This window comes from Orcinus orca, chromosome 12 (assembly GCF_937001465.1).
Source record: "Orcinus orca chromosome 12, mOrcOrc1.1, whole genome shotgun sequence".
NCBI lineage: Eukaryota > Metazoa > Chordata > Mammalia > Artiodactyla > Delphinidae > Orcinus > Orcinus orca.
Window position 1 is genome coordinate 55,060,242 of NC_064570.1, and position 16,239 is coordinate 55,076,480.

General features: G+C 37.6%; 1 pseudogene; it reads left to right on the plus strand.

Moving 5' to 3' along the window:
• The first annotated feature begins 12,849 nt into the window (after positions 1-12,849).
• On the plus strand, positions 12,850-15,782 carry LOC101279359 (60S ribosomal protein L36-like; annotated as a pseudogene).
• The last annotated feature ends 457 nt before the right edge of the window (positions 15,783-16,239 follow it).

Sequence of the window (16,239 nt, forward strand, 5' to 3'; positions counted from 1 at the left end):
CTTTGCAAAATATGCACAAAACACATGGATACACCCATACACACACACACATGTTAAAAGTAGACGACATTATTCTCAGTGCAAAAGTTTCATACTATTATACTTAATTTCTAAAAAGTAAAAGAGAAAAGGCCTTCCCAGAAGGAAGATGTCTTAGCTGTCTCAAAGTCAATACCTATACCTACTCTTCTTTTCCCCCCCTGGGCACAAAGAAACAACTTTACCTCTTTTTATCAAAAATAAACATGTTTATCTAGTCTTGACTCCATATCCATCCAACTTCAAAGAACTTTACATTTACTATCTCTCTCTTTATAAGAAGGGGATATTTATAGATGTAGGATTTCTGGAGAAAGGAATATAAATTTACAAATACTTTGAGTGTAATTATCAACTGCCTTCCAAAAGGTTGCCTCATTTTATGATCCCAGAAATAACCATGACAGTTTCCTTTTAGGCCATATCTTTAGTGTTAAAATAATTGACTTTTTTAAAATGTGTGATTATGTGGAAAATGTCAACTACTTGCCATTCTGTTACACTTATCTTACTACAATGGTTCAAACAATTGTTCATACTTTTCCTGTGAATTGCTTTTTTATATATATATTTTTTAACTTATTTATTTCAAAGAGTGCTTCAGGTAAGAGTCCTTACAATCAAATATATATATACACATATATATACACACATATATGCATATATGTATATATATATATGTATATACACACACACACACACACACACACACACACACACAATATTCTTTAAATTTACCAAAGAAGAATCCAATCTTGAATTTATTTCTATTAACCTCTAAACAATATTTTAAGATCTTGGAAATAAGAATTAACCCTTTGTGCCTTACTTTTCTCCTCTATAAAAGACTAAATGAATTAATATATTCAACCCACTTAGAATAAAGATTGGCAGAACAGAAGCACTTAATAAATGTTAATAATAAAATACTAAATATTTTATCATTACCTAAAAAGCAGTTAAATAATTTTTTTATTCTTTGGCTCAGTTCTTTGAAAATATTTTTTTTTATTTTAAGTTGGCACTGGCTCTTTTTCCCTAAAACAATATTTATTTTTTTTAATATGGACCAATTTATTAATATTTAATTTAATGGCATCTAGAATTTGAGATTTCAAAGACTTTATCATCACAACTATGTAACACAACTATGTAAGTGTTCCCTCTTATTTTTCTGTTATATTAAAATTTGATTTATTTTCTAGTGATTATTTACACTTCTTTTTGTCTAGACTACATATTTATGAAAAATGTATGAAATATGAGTCTACTTGCTTCTTTATATTGTTATCCAGGTGTCCCAAGACCTTTTAGATATTAAGACAAAGATTTTGATAGCATATTAATTGATAGAATTTTCTTTATTTTTTAGAAAAATGACATAATTGTAAAATGACTTTGTAGCAAATGCTTGAAATCCCACTTGAATTTAATGCCAAATTAGAGCATTACAACTTGGATTTTGTTGTAACCAGTAAAATAGGCAATATCTGAAACATTAAGCCAATTTTTTCTATGTTTTCTAACTTAAAGTCCTCCCCTTAAACTGTGTGTAAGGAATTCCAAACTGCATGCCACAAGAAAGGATGTCAGTACACAGAATAGATGACAAATTATTTGAATATGATTTTTTACTTTGAAGATAAGCTTTTGAAAACTCATGGCAGAGACAACAGTTTGAGACCAAATGATTTTCTCAAAACCATAGTCATGGGAAACTTACCAAATCTACAGAACATAAAAGTGATGGGAGAGGGCTTCCCCTGTGGCACAGTGGTTGGGAATCCACCTGCCAATGCAGGGGACACAGGTTCAAGCCCTGGTCTGGGAAGATCCCACATGCCGTGGAGCAACTGGGCCCATGCACCACAACTACTGAGCCTGCGCTCTGGAACCCATGAGCCACGACTACTGAGCCTGTGTGCCACAACTACTGAAGCCCATGCGCCTAGAGCCTGTGCTCCACAACAAGAGAGGCCACCGCAATGAGAAGCCCATGCACCGCAACGAAGAGTGGCTCCCACTCGCTGCAACTAGAGAGGGCCCACATGCAGCAACAAAGACCCAACGCAGCCAAAAATAAATTAAAAATAAAATAAATATATTTAAAAAAAAATTGGAGATGGAAAGTGTCAAAAAGCAAAGGAAAAGATAAAACATGAAAAAAGGGAATATAATTAATTTTAATAATTTTGATTTTTGATAATGTAGTTTTATTTTTAGCAATAAACATATAATTATTTATTTATGGTTAAATGGTTATGCACATACATATTATACATCTCAATATATAGAAGATATTTTGGAATTTTACACACTTATAAGTAAATCTCTGTCCATATCAATTATGTCTCAATGTGTAAGGAAAAGAAATGTTGTATAGTTCTATACTCTTAATATATATTTATTAATCTTCCACCCTTGACAAACATGTAACTATGTTTAAATTTTTAAAAATTAAGTTAAAACATTTTACCCATTTTATGTCATTTTGTATTTCTTTGACTATTTGTGTTATTTAAATATTTTTCTTTTCTTTTTTACATTCTGTGAAAGTGTTTTTAATAAAGTATAGTTGATCTACAATATTGTATCATTTTCAGGTGTACAATATTCAATATTTTTATTGACTGTAATCCATTTAAAGTTATTATAAAATAATGGCTATATTTCTCTCTGCTGTACAATATATGCTTGTTGCTTATTTATTTTATACATAGTAGTTTGTGTCTATTAGTTTAGTACCTCACTCTCACTTCACTCTCTTCCATCTTACCACTGTTAATCATTAGTTTGATCTCTGTATCTGTGAGTCTGTTTCTGTTTTGTTACATATATTTGTTTGTTTTATTTTTAAGTTTCCACATATAAGTGATAACAGAGTATATATCTTTCTCTGTCTGAATTATTTCACTAAGAAAAATACTCTTCAGGTCTGTCTGTCCATGTTGTTGCAAATGGCAGAATTTCACTCTTTTCTATGGCTGAGTAATATTCCATTATATATCCAGGAATCAAGAGATTTTTTTTTAGATGCAAAAATGGACACACGTATTAAAATATTGTTTGATGTAATGAGAAGTTTGCATATAGCACTTCTGCTGCATGCCAAAATGCCATGGTGTCTGCAGGAAAAGTACTATTGTGATTGCTTTAGTTGGGAAAAGAACCAGCTGCCTTTCTCATGAAATATTATTTTTAATTTAAAGAATTACTGAGAAGAAAACACTTATTATTCAGAATTGGGTATTATACAATAATTTTCTTCCAAATAAATAAAAGTAACCACTTTAAGGAAAACAAATGATGATGGTAGGTTTTTGCCAAGGTAAAACTTGAGTTGAAAAATTTTGAAAAACTGCTACAATGAACTTAAGAGCTCTGGATACTTAAGGACTATACTGACAAAACTGATGGTAATGTTAATTAATGGGTTTTTTTAATTATTTACCATAAAATATATCAACTTTGACAGATCTACATAACTGCAAGAACCAATATTTTCCAACTGACAAAAATACAATGTTACAAAATCACCCATGAGTAAAAGACCAATTCAAAGTGCAAAACAGACCAATGGATTATAATATAACAGATTATAAAATTGTCATTGATATGGCTTCTGATTTCATTTTGCAACTAACTTTTAAGGAAATATCGCTTATCAAATTATGGTGTAGTATACAAGAATGTCACAAGCATCTGAAAACTAATAAATGTGCCTCCCTTTTCTAAGTGCATATTTGAGTGAGGCCAGGTTTTCTTCACACACAGAACAACATATTCCAACAGACTGAATACAGAAGCAGATTTGAGAATCCTGCTGTGTTCTAATAAACTAGGTAGTAAAGAGATTTGAAGCATTATAAAAGATTGCCACCTTTCTCATTAATTTTTGTTTTGGAAAATTTAGGATTTTTATAAAAAATAAGATATTTCCATTTCCATTAATAATTTCTTTTGCTATTTTAAATGAATTATGAAACATTTGTTTTTTAAGTGTTATCTTCTAATATGATACATCTTGATAGATATGAGCCAAATAAACAAAAGCTATTTGGGGTCCACACCAATTATTGTATAAAAGTGTCCTGAGGGGCTTCCCTAGTGGCGCAGTGGTTGAGAGTCCACCTGCCGATGCAGGGGACACGGGTTCGTGCCCCGGTCCGGGAAGATCCCACATGCCGCGGAGCGGCTGGGCCCGTGAGCCATGGCCGCTGAGCCTGCGCGTCCGGAGCCTGTGCTCCGCAACGGGAGAGGCCACAACAGTGAAAGGCCCACGTGCAGCAAAAAAAAAAAAAAAAGTGTCCTGAGATCCAAAATATGACAAAAACCACCCAAATAAATAACTAAATTATGGTGAAGAGGAACCACATTATTCTGAATGGCCAGTTCACTGCAAAGTTGAAAAGATCTAGTACAAAACTACCTCAACACAAAACTTTGCTCTGCAGCTTACCTTGGACAGTTAGTTTAGTGACAGTAATAATGCCAACTCTCAAGTTGCTATAAGAGGAGTATGCCAGGTATATATATATGAGTGCTTTTTAAAAAGAAAACTAATTAGCTGTTATTGTTATGCATATTGTTTGCAACTGTTTTTCTGTTATTGGGTATGGTCTCTACTCATCCTGAATCACATGACTTGAGTTTGGTATGGGGGTTACATAAAAACTTTGAGAAAAAAGGAAGGAAATAACAGATTCGCCTATTAAAAGTGAGAACTACATATTTAAGTTAGTATATAAGAGTTCTGAAACTCTAAATGAGACTAAACACATTTCTTCCACTGACCCATTTTTAATCATTTAAAATTCTATAACTTTTTCCTCCAAATGCTATCTAAACTTTATCCCTGAGCTTGGGTATGAAATAACACCTTCTTGTCTTAATAAACAAAAACAATGGCATGTTAAAATTTGTCTCTAAAGTCACAGCATAACAGAACACTTTACAGGAAATAATAACTCTTTTGTGGTTGTAGACTAAAAAAGAAAATTATGACGGTAATTCAAATAAAAGACTCTACTGGTTATCTAACTAACTGCCAGCTTCAGATACTGCTATTAATTTGTAATTGCATGTCAGTTAGTAAGGAATAAAACCAAAGAACAGAATTCTATCACGTGGATTTGTATGCTTCCCAATTCAGTGATGGTTTAGTTCAAGCTGGCAACTGTAACAAACGAGCCTCAAAACGTATAATCAATCAGAAATGATAAAAGTTTATTACTCACTCAAATGAAGTCCAAAGTTGGTGTTCTGTATCCGTGACTGTCCCTCGTGCAAGCAATCATTTGAGCACCCAGCTCCCTTCATCTTGTAGTTCTGCCATTTCAAGAAGTGCCTTCTAAGTTTCCCATGCTGCTCTGCATGAAGATTGTGGAAAAAAAATAAGAGTATAAAGATCACACATAGGAGAATCTTATGAAGTGGCATACATGATTTCTGCTTATACTCAACTGCATCATCTAGAATTCCAACTTGTTCCTGCATTTTACTAAAATGAGGCTGGAAATCAGTATAGTTGTGGGTCAATGATAAAGGGAAACAGGTTTGCTAATACAATGATTATACTTGTTCATTAACTAGATGAAAGAAGGAAGACACCCCATAATCATGGACCTGATAAGATTTTTCAACATTTTTATTTAGGTTGAAAAATTTGGTATCTACATGGGGATGAGGTCATATCCCTAGCATTAAAAAAATTAGTAGTAGCATAAAATTCTAATGTCTGTGTAGCAGTATTTCTATTTTGGATTATTTAATAGCTGTCTCAGGCTAAAAGCTTACTCTTCTAAACCCATGAGAATAATAGGCTGTGGGGGAATAAAAAGATGAGATTTAGTCCCGTTGGCCTCATTCAAATACTAAAAATGAACTGTTAACTCAACTTTGATTTATCAAGAACTCTTTTGGGTTTAAATCACTGTTTTTATAGATGAAAAGTTTATATAATATACTACAGGTTCACAGTTTAATGATATATGTATATAGATCAAAAAGAATGAATGAAATGGATCTCAAACGTAAGAAATGTACTAATGTAATTTTTGAATGTGCTATAGTACATTATTATTTACTCATTAACCATGGGTTACAGGCTCGTGTTATTTGAAAATTTGCTATGCAACATATATTCAGGAGCAGGTTACAGAAGAAAGCAAGGAATTACATTTAGCACACAAATATGGCATCTTGACTTCTTATTGAAAATTTTATTTTGGTAAATTTTTATGTCCTTTCTTATAAAGATGTCTCATTTTTTCAGCCACTCCTAACATTCAATATTGAACCATACCCCATATTTTATTTAACCAGTTTGTTTCCAATATTTTCATATTACAAAAATTCTACAATAAATGTTTATCTATCTAGGTACCTACTTACCTTATTATTGGAGGCTGGGGATTACGCCATTCCTGAAGGTCAGCATAGTTCAACATGTTCCTGCTCCAGTAGCGTAAAAGACCCTTATTTTATTTCTTGTACAATTAAAGCATTTTCAGTCTGGTGAGTATTGACAATGCTATTTCCTCAAAAAGTTCATAGATTCCGGTCTAGTTGTTGCATTTTGTTATGTTCAGCAGCACCCTAGTCAGAACTTTGCCCTAGAGGGAGACCTTCAAGATGGCGGAGGAGTAGGTCGCGGAGATCACCTTCCTCCCCACAAACACATAAGAAATACATCTCCATGTGGAACAACTCCTACAGAACACCTACTGAATGCTGGCAGAGGACCTCAGACCTCCCAAAAGGCAAGAAACTCCCCACGTACCTGGGTAGGGCAAAAGGAAAAACAGAGACAAAAGAATGGGGACGAGACCTGCACCAGTGGGAAGGCGCTGCGAAGGACGAAAAGTTTCCACACAGTAGGAAGGCTCTTCGCGGGGGAGGCTGAGGGTGGGGGAGGGGGGGAGCTTCGAAGCCGCGGAGGAGAGCGCAGCAACAGGGGTGCGGCGGCCAAGGCGGAGAGATTCCAGCACAGAGGATCGGTGCTGACCGGCACTCACCAGCCCGAGAGGCTTGTTTGCTCACCCGCCGGGGTGGGCGGGGCTGGGAGCTGAGGCTCGGGCTTCGGAGGGCGGATCCCAGGGAGAGGACTGGGGTTGGCGGCGGTGTGAGCACAGCCTGAAGGGGGCTAGTGCGCCACAGCTAGCCAGGAGGGAGTCCGGGAAAAAGTCTGGAGCTGCCGAAGAGGTAAGAGACTTTTTCTTGCCTCTTTGTTTCCTGGTGCGGGAGGAGAAGGGATTAAGAGCTCGCTCCAGAGACAGGTGCGAGCCGCGGCTATCAGCGTGGACCCAGAGACGGGCATGAGACGCTAAGGCTGCTGCTGCCGCCACCAAGAAGCCTGTGTGCGAGCACAGGTCACTATCCACACACCCCCTCCCGGGAGCCTGTGCAGCCCGCCACTTCCAGGGTCCCGTGATCCAGGGACAACTTCCCCGGGAGAACGCACGGTGCGCCTCAGGCTGGTGCAACGTCACGCCGGCCTCTGCCGCCACAGGCTCTCCGCACACTCCATGCCCCTCCCTCCCCCCAGCCTGAATGAGCCAGAGCCCCCGAATCAGCGGCTCCTTTAACCCCGTCCTCTCTGAGCGAAGAACAGACGCCCTCAGGTGACCTACATGCAGAGGCAGGGCGACATCCAAAGCTGAGCCCCCGGGAGCTGTGAGAACAAAGGAGAGAAAGGGAAATCTCTCCCAGCAGCCTCAAGAGCAGCGGATTAAATCTCCACAATCAACTTGATGTACCCTGCATCTGTGGAATACATGAATAGACAACGAATCATCCCAAAACTGAGGTGGTGGACTTTGGGAACAACTGTAGACTTGGGGTTTGCTTCCTGCATCTAATTTGTTTCTGGCCTTATGTTTATCTTAGTTTAGTATTTAGAGTTTATTATCATTGGTAGATTTGTTTATTCATCTTGTTGCTTTCTTCCTTTTTTATATATATAGATATATATTTTTTTTCCTTTTTCTCTTTTTGTGAGTGTGTGTGTTTGTGCTTCTTTGTGTGATTTTGTCTGTATAGCTTTGCTTTCACCATTTGTCCTAGGGTTCTGTCTGACCGTTTTTTTCTGTTGTGGGTTTTTTTTTTACTTTTTTAAAATTTTTAATAATTTTTTAAATTTTAATAACTTTATTCATTTTTTCTTCCTTTTGTTCTGAGCCGTGTGGCTGACACGGTCTTGGTGCTCTGGTCGGGTGTCAGGCCTGAGCTGCTGAGGTGGGAAGGCTGAGTTCAGGACACTGGTCCACCAGAGACCTCCCAGCTCCACATAATATCAAATGGCAAAAGCTATCCCAGAGATCTGCATCTCAATGCTAAGACCCAGCTCCACTCAATGACCAGCAAGCTACAGCGCTGGACACCCTATGCCAAACAACTAGCAAGACAGGAACACAACCCCACCCATTAGCAGAGAGGCTGCCTAAAATCATAATAAGGTCACAGACACCCCAAAGCACACCACCAGATGCGGTCCTGCCCACCAGAAAGACAAGATCCAGCCTCATCCACCAGAACACAGGCACCAGTCCCCTCCACCAGGAAGCCTACACAACACACTGAACCAACCTTAGCCACTGGGGACAGACACCAAAAACAATGGGAACTACGAACCTGCAGCCTGTGCAGAGGAGACCCCAAACACAGTAAGATAAGCAAAATGAGAAGACAGAGAAACACATAGCAGATGAAGGAACAAGGTAAAAACCCACCAGCCCAAACAAATGAAGAGGAAATAGGCGGTCTACCTGAAAAAGAATTCATAATAATGATACTAAAGATGATCCAAAATCTTGGCAATAGAATGGAGAAAATATAATATATGTTTAACAAGGACCTAGAAGAATTAAGAGCAAACAGTGATGAACAACACAATAAATGAAATTAAAAATTTTCTAGAAAGAATCAATAGTAAAATAACTGAGGCAGAAGAACAGATAAGTGACCTGTATGGTAAAATAGTGGTAATAACTACTGCAGAGCAGAATAAAGAAAAAAGGATGAAAATAATGGGGGACAGTCTCAGAGACATTTGGGAGAACATTAAGCACACCAACATTCGAATTATAGGGGTCCAAGAAGAAGAAGAGAAAAAGAAAGGGACTGAGAAAATATTTGAAAACTTCCCTAATGTGGGAAAGGAAATAGTCAATCAAGTCCAGGAAGCACAGAGAGTCCCATACAGGATAAATCCAAGGAGAAACACACTAACACACGTATTAATCAAACAATCAAAAATTAAATACAAAGAAAAAATATTAAAAGCAGCAAGGGAAAACCAGCAAATAACATACAAGGGAATCCCCATAAAGTTAACAGCTGATCTTTCAGCAGAAACTCTGCAGGCCAGAAGAGAGTGGCAGGACATATTTAAAGTGATGAAAGGGAAAAACCTACAACCATGATTACTCTACCCAGCAAGGATCTCATTCAGATTCAACGGAGAAATTAAAACCTTTACAGACAAGCAAAAACTAAGAGAATTCAGCACCACCAAAACAGCTTTACAACAAATGCTAAAGGAAATTCTTTAGGCAGGAAACATAAGAGAAGGAAAAGACCTACAATAACAAACCCAAAACAATTAAGAAAATGGTAATAGGAGCATACATATTGATAACTACCTTAAATGTAAATGGATTCAATGCTCCAAACAAAAGACAGACATATTCTGGCTGAATGGATACAAAAACAAAACCTGTATATATGCTGTCTACAAGAGACCCACTTCAGACCTAGGGACACATACAGACTGAAAGTGAAAGGAAGGAAAAAGATATTCCATGCAAATGGAAATCAAAAGAAAGCTGGAGTAGCAATTCTCATTATCAGACAAAACAGACTTTAATATAAAGATGATTACAAGAGACAAAGAAGGACACTACATAGTGATCAAGGGATCAATCCATGAAAAAGATATAACAATTGTAAATATTTATGCACCCATCATAGGATCACCTCAATACATAAGGCAAATGCTAACAGCCATAAAAGGGGAAATGGACAGTAACACAATCATAGTAGGGGACTTTAACACCCCACATTCACCAATAGACAGATCATCCAAAGTGAAAATAAATAAGAAAACACAAGCTTTAAATGATACATTTAAAGGTTCTGGTTACATTTTTTTCCTTTTCCTTATATATTCTGCTATTTGAGTTTTAAGTTTATCTTGAAACTTAGAATATATTTTTTTGTGTGTGTTAATTAACATATTTAATTTCTAGGTGTTAGGTTTTTCAACTTCCAGCATTTTTTCCATCTAGATTTTTTTTAAAGTCTTTATTAAATTTCTTGCAATATTTTTTCTGTTTTATGTTTTGGCCTCAAGGCATGTGGGATCTTAGCTCCCCGACCAGCTGAACCCCACCTCCAGTATTGGAAGGTGAAGTCTTAGCCACTGGACCATCAGGGAAGTCCCCTTTTTCACCTAGATTAATTTCATATCTGATATCATTATGACATGAATATTATCTGTAATTTTAAAACATTTTTTGTAATTTATGAAGATTTTCTTTGTAGTCTAAATAATGATCAGTGTTACATGCACGTTTCATGGGTGCATGAAAACATTTCTCATCCATTGTGAAATACCAGGAAGTTTAATATTTAAATTGGATCTAACTAATGTTCATCACACTTTATTTCCTTGAAAAATATACATATTAGTATGGAGAATTTATATACCTGATGCAGGCTTCTTGTTGTGGTGGCTTCTCTTTGTTGTGGAGCATGGGCTCTAGGCGTGCGGGCTTCAGTAGTTGTGGCTCGTGGGCTCTAGAGCACAGGCTCAGTAGTTGTGGTGCACAGGATTAGTTGCTCCACGGCATGTGGGATCGTCCTGGACCAGAGCTCGAACCCGTGTCCCCTGCATTGGCAGGGGGATTCTTAACCACTGTGCCACCAGGAAGTCCCTGTGCAGCTTTTAACTTTGCTTTCATTCTTTGTAGGCATCTTTTTTTTGCAACTCTGCCATCTCACAATCCTCTCTCTCTCTCTCTCTCTCACACACACACACACACACACACACACAATTTTCAGAATATTCTGCTATTTCATCTTTACAACCTTATTTTGTAAAGGAGATTGTTTGAATAATTTTTTAATTGATGGTAATATATTAAGTCACAGTTTTCATTTCCCCTATGCCACATTTACTTATATTCTTCCACTGCCATGATTTTTTCCTCTTCTTTTCTTTTATCTTGTAATACATATATTATTATAACTAATTCCTATTTTATTGCAAGGATATTAATGATTTCGAAACAAATTATTTTCTGGATATTCATATATGAATAGATAACTTCCAGAATGAAAGAATTTCTTCTTCTGACCTTCTCTTTAGTGTGGGCTCTTTTAAGTTTTCTGTCTTCATGGTCAGCAGATATTACTCACAAAGACAAGTCACAATGGAGAATGTCTCTTCATCTTCACTCCTCTCCAGTCAGAAGCTTCTTGAAAAAATATACATATATATTTTTTATAAGATTCCCTGTATAACCCTGCCTTTTCTCCTTCTCAAGAATTGATACCAAAATCTGATTCAGGAAATATAGCCATCTAGCCTGCATATATGTTTTCATGTTTCCAAAGAGGTAGTATTAGATTTTTTTTTTTTTTTTTTTTTTTTTTTGCGGTACGCGGGCCTCTCACTGTTGTGGCCTCTCCTGTTGCGGAGCACAGGATCCGGACGCGCAGGCTCAGCGGCCATGGCTCACGGGCCCAGCCGCTCCGCGGCATGTGGGATCTTCCCGGACCGGGGCGCGAACCTGTGTCCCCTGCATCGGCAGGCGGACTCTTAACCACTGCGCCACCAGGGAAGCCCTGTATTAGATTTTAATTTCGGATTCTGCTATTAATTTAAAGAATAATGTTTTTGTTTGACTTAATTTATGTATTTAGCGATGAATATTCCCTCTGTCTTCCCGCAGTCATGAACTACACACATACTTGCAAAGATACATGAATGTACACATAAATACATGCATGCATTTGAAATACAGATATCTCCTAGTCTCACAGATGATGGCTCTTTTATTTTTCTATATACCTTGTTGCTTTTGGATAGTTTTTAGAGAAGAAGGAAACCATCATCTTTATTAATCAGTTGATTAAAACTAGAATAAAAGTTATACTTGTAATCTTTAATTTTAGTTTTTAAAAAAAGGTTATATTATTATAATCTATAAGTCTGTCAAAAATGATTTTACCAAAGATCTATAAAGCACCAGAAAAAGTTATATAGGTAGTTTGAAAGAAAGCCTGCAGTTTGATGCTGCTGGTAATTAGGTTTTGTTGTCTGGGCCACATTTTTATTTGACTTCACACATTTTCATTTGAACACCAACTGTTACAAAGCATATGGACTTCCATAGCAATCCCATATGCTACATAATGGCTGGCTGCTATGTACTTAAGATTCAGACAATGATGAGATTTCATAACGATTGTGAAGTAGGAGAACTTTAAACTTTTTATCTAGTTTAATGTATATTTTAGAGACTCTAAAGTACAGAATTATGCTGTTTTATTATGTTAGGTTGTGTTCCTCCTTATGTGCTTTTGTAGTTTGAGTAGGAATGTTTATAAAATATTATAAAATGTAGTACTCTAAATGAGAACTATTTTGTATTAAATGCAAATAATTGGAATGCCCAGCCGTATTTTCATTTATGAATAAGAAGATCATTTTTTGAGAATATCACCAAAGATAGAAGACCCCAGCCTCCATCCCTGCACAAAGATCAACAATTAGATAGCTATATATGAAAAGAAATAGCTCCAGCAATGCTCAGGAGTCCAATTAAGAAACTTCAGCAACACAGTGGAACAAAAAAACTGAGAATAATTGCACTAAAAGGAAAAGAAGAACAGCTTCATTTTGCCTGCATCATTTCTTTACCCAGGCCAGTACTGCTCAATGCCAAGAGGGAACTCCATTGCTCAAAAGAGTTCCCCAAGCCAGGAAAGTGAGAGTGGGGTGAGCAACAAACATCTGTAGCTTTTGGGGGCACTGCACAAAGAACTTGCTTCAACTTTCACTTCACCCAGAAACTGCAAAGCTGAGATATAATAAAGATGACTTGGAATAAGGAAGAAAAGAAGGGCAGGGTCAAATAGTATCAGCCACCAGCAGGAGTAACTGCAGTTCCCAATGGTCTCCTCTCACTGCCTAAGAAACCAAGGACCAGTATAGCCTTCGTGGAACTCTTGGAGATTTTAACACTGAGGTTGTCCCCAGTGAGATTTTGTGTTTGCAGACACTAGCCACCTCAGTTCCTCCTCACTCTCTCCCCTCACCTCATGCTGGAGCCCAGGATCCATACTGGCAACCAGCCCCAGCCTCTGTGGCTGCACAAGTGAAACATGCCATTCTAGACCCCTGTGGCTGACCTACACTGCTGTGCTTGCATTGGGGAATAGCCTCTACAACTGTGCACTTCCTGTCATTTGCCTGGCTCCTGTTGCTGACCTTCACTGCTATGTGCATACCAGTGGCAAGACCTTGGAACCAATATAGATCAATGGGACAGGATTGAAAGCACAGAGATAAACCCATGAACATGTGGTCACCTTATCTTTGATAAAGTAGGGAGGAATATACAATGGAGAAAATACAGCCTCTTCAATAAGTGGTGCTGGGACAGGGAGATCAGCTCAGTGCTTTGTGACCACCTAGAGGGGTAGGATAGGGAGGGTGGGAAGGAGGGAGATGCAAGAGGGAAGAGATATGGGGACATATGTATATGTATAGCTGATTCATTTTGTTATAAAGCAGAAACTAACACACCATTGTAAAGCAATTATACTCCAATAAAGATGTTAAAAAAAAAAGTGGTGCTTGGAAAACTGAACAGCTACATGTAAAAGAATGAAATTAGAACACTCCCTAACACCATACACAAAAATAAACTCAAAATGGATTAAAGACCTAAATGTAAGGCCAGACACTATAAAACTCTCAGAGGAAAACATAGGCAAAATACTCTATGGCATAAATCACAGCAATATCCTTTTTGACCCACCTCCTAGAGAAATGGAAATAAAAACAAAAATAAACAAATGGGACCTATGAAACTTAAAAGCTTTTGCACAGCAAAGGAAACCATAAACAAGACAAAAAAACAACCCTCAGAATGGGAGAAAATATTTGAAAATGAAGCAACTGACAAAGGATTAATCTCCAAAATTTACAAGCAGCTCATGCAACTGAATATCAAAAAAACAACCCAATCCAAAAATGGGCAGAAGACCTAAATAGACATTTCTCCAATGAAGATATACAGATTGCCAAGAAACACATGAAAGGATGCTCAACATCACTAATCATTAGAGAAATGCAAATCAAAACTACAATGAGGTATCACCTCACACCAGTTAGAATGGCCATCATCCAAAAATCTACAAACAAAAAATGCTGGAGAGGGTGTGGAGAAAAGGGAACCCTCTTGCACTGTTGGTGGGAATGTAAATTGATAGAGCCACTATGGAGAACAGTATGGAGGTTCCTTAAAAAACTAAAAATAGAACTACCATACAACCTAGCAATCCCACTACTGGGCATATACTTTGAGAAAACAAAAATTCAAAATCATGTACCACAATGTTCATTGCAGCTCTACTTACAATAGCCAGGACATGGAAGCAACCTAAGTGTCCATCGACAGATCAACAGATAAAGAAGATGTGGCAGATACATATAATGGAATATTACTCAGCCATAAAAAGAAACGAAATTGAATTATCTGTAATGAGGTAGATGGACCTAGAGTCTGTCATACAGAGTGAAGTAAGTCAGAAAGAGAAAAAAAAAATAACATATGCTAACACATATATATGGAATCTAAAAAGAAAAAAATGGCTATGAAGAACCTAGGGGCAGGAAGGGAATAAAGATGCAGACCTATTAGAGAATGGACTTGAGGACATGGGGAGGGGGAAGGGTAAGCTGGGACAAAGTGAGAGAGAGGCATGGACATATATACACTACCAAATGTAAAACTGATAGCTAGTGGGAAGCAGCCACATAGCACAGGGAGATCAGCTCAGCTCGGTGCTTTGTGACCACCTAGAAGGGAGGGATAGGGAGGGTGGGAGGGAGGGAGATGCAAGAGGGAAGAGATATGGGGACATATACGTATAGCTGATTCACTTTGTTATAAAGCAGAAACTAACACACCATTGTAAAGCAATTATACTCCAATAAAGATGTTAAAATAAGTAAATTAATTAATTTTAAAAAAAAAAGATGTCCTAAGATTCTCTTGCTTTTCACCCACCGGTATCTGTTTGTCAACTGTGGAATATCTATATAATGGAATGCTACTCAGCAATAAAAAGGAACAGACTACTGGCTCTTCTGCCCTGGCAGCCATTGAAGAGCAGCAGCCATAGCTCCCTGCTACCCCATGGCTGTGGGCCTCAACAAGGGCCACAAGGTGACCAAGAAGTGCGCAAGCCAAGGCACAGCCACTGACGTGGGCACCTCACCAAGCACACCAAGTTCGGCGGGACATGATCCGGGAGGTGTGTGGCTTCACCCTTATGCGCGGAGGGCCATGGAGGTGCTCAAGGTCTCCAAGGACAAGCGGGCCCTCAAGTTCACCAGGAAAAGGGTGGGGACACACATCCGTGCCAAGAGGAAGAGAGAGAAGCTGAGCAACGTCCTGGCCGCCATGAGGAACGCAGCAGCCAAGAAGGGGTGAGCCTTTCCCTGCTGTGCACAATAAAACTTTTTCAGAAAGAAAAAAAAGGAACAGACTACTGATAACAGTCTAAACAAATCTAAAAATCATTATGCTGAGTAAAATAAGCCAAGCAAACAATAGGACCCACGTATAATTCTATTTCTATCAAATTCTAGAAAATGCAAGCTAAAATGTAGTAATAAGTAATTCAGAGATTATCAGAGAGCTATGCAGGAATTGAAAAAAGCACAAGGAAACTTTGGGGGGATGATAGAAATGTATACGTATTGATCGTGGTGATAGTTTCACGTCTCTATATGAATGTCAAAATTGGTCAAATCATACAATTTAAACATGTCCAGTTTATTATACATCAATTAAAATTTAATAAAGTTATAATAAAATGAAGCCCAAAATAAACATTTTTCGAGAAAAAGTGTTGAAAAAAGGATTGTCAGTAAACCTGCACTGAAAGAAATGTTACTGAAAG